The sequence below is a fragment of the Acyrthosiphon pisum genome, chromosome A2, assembly GCF_005508785.2.
Source record: "Acyrthosiphon pisum isolate AL4f chromosome A2, pea_aphid_22Mar2018_4r6ur, whole genome shotgun sequence".
Taxonomy (NCBI): domain Eukaryota; kingdom Metazoa; phylum Arthropoda; class Insecta; order Hemiptera; family Aphididae; genus Acyrthosiphon; species Acyrthosiphon pisum.
Genome location: NC_042495.1, coordinates 116,801,336 through 116,801,572, shown reverse-complemented (window position 1 = coordinate 116,801,572; position 237 = coordinate 116,801,336).

Here is a 237-nt window from a genome sequence, read left to right as displayed (position 1 = left end):
TAAAAATATGAATTTCAAACGCTCATAAAAATTTATTGAGTTTCTTATAGACATTTTTTTTTTTTGATAAAAGTAGATTAACCTATAAGGAATCTTGTATTACATTTTAAAATCTTAGTTCTAAAAAGAAAAATTTTTACGAATTATTAACTCTAAATAATTTGCTAATTTTCGTGATTTTTACATATTTTGTCAATTTTTGAACTTTAAATGCTAATAAAAAAAACTGTGACTAAG